This window comes from Vicugna pacos, unplaced genomic scaffold (genome assembly GCF_048564905.1).
Source record: "Vicugna pacos unplaced genomic scaffold, VicPac4 scaffold_21, whole genome shotgun sequence".
NCBI classification, from domain to species: Eukaryota; Metazoa; Chordata; class Mammalia; order Artiodactyla; family Camelidae; genus Vicugna; species Vicugna pacos.
The window spans coordinates 13,841,240-13,842,367 of record NW_027328742.1 but is presented as its reverse complement, the minus strand read 5'-3'; the positions used below and the strand labels follow the sequence as shown (position 1 = coordinate 13,842,367).

Below are 1,128 nucleotides of genomic sequence, written 5' to 3'. Positions count from 1 at the left end.
TTATTTGAAGAGTTTATTCAGAGCCTCTTTCACATCCTTATTCCTCAGGCTATAGATCATGGGATTCAACATGGGAAACACCACAGTGTGAAATGTAGAAATTATTTTGTCCCTGTCCAAAGAATAGCTCAATCATGGAAGAGCATAGATGTAGGGAATGGAGCCATAGTACAAGGTGACTGAGATCAGGTGGGAGCAGAAGGTGGAGAAGGCTTTAAGGTGACCCTGGGTGGAGTGGATCTTCAAGATGGAGGTGATGATGAAGAGGTAGGAAGTGAGTATGATTGCAGTGAGTGTGATGACATTGGAGGCCAGGACAAAGTACATCAGAGCCTGGTAGCCATCCTTCCTGCCACAAGCCAGCTTCACAAGTGGTGGGATATCACAGAAAAAGTCATCAGTGATACTGTTACTACAAAAGTTCAAGGCAAAAGTTCCTTTAGTAATGATGGAAGAGTTAATAAAGCCACCAAGGTATGAGGCTGCTACCAAAAATGCACACAGCCTAATGGGCATGGCCTGAGAGTAAAGCAGTGGCTTTGAGATGGCCACATAGCAGTCATAAGCCATGGCAGCCAACAGGTAACACTCACTGTACACCAGCCCAGTGGAGAAGAACTGAACTGCACAGCCAACAAAGGAGATGCTCTTGTCTTCAGAGATGCAGGTCACTAGGATCTTTGGAGTATAGACAGAAGAATGCCAGAGATCTAGAAAAGACAGATTCCCAGTGGAAAAATACATGGATGTGTGCAGCCTTTAGTCATTACAGATCAACACCATGAGGGTGGTGTTTCCTAACACAGTCACAGACTAGACACCAACGAACATGACGAAGAGGACCAGCTGCATCACAGGGTCTGTTGTGAAGCCCAGCAGGATGAATTCAGTCACTGTGTGATTGCTTCTCTCCATGGCCATAGGGAATCTCACCTAGAAGAGAAAATGAGCCTGAATCACTGTGTCTTCCAAATAGAAAATATACCAGAATATACAGCATTGTATTACTTCCAATTATTGAAGTCTAGGATCCAGCAATGTAAGTGCTCATTTTAGAAAGAGTCTTCATTTTGCCACAAAACCACTCAGACTTTACAACTATATGTTGTTAAAAGATAAACTTAGGCA

At 43.5% G+C, this 1,128-nt stretch overlaps 1 pseudogene; it reads right to left on the bottom strand.

Moving 5' to 3' along the window:
* LOC140694369 (olfactory receptor 9G1-like) lies at window positions 1–915 on the bottom strand (annotated as a pseudogene).
* Between the last annotated feature and the right edge of the window lie 213 nt (window positions 916–1,128).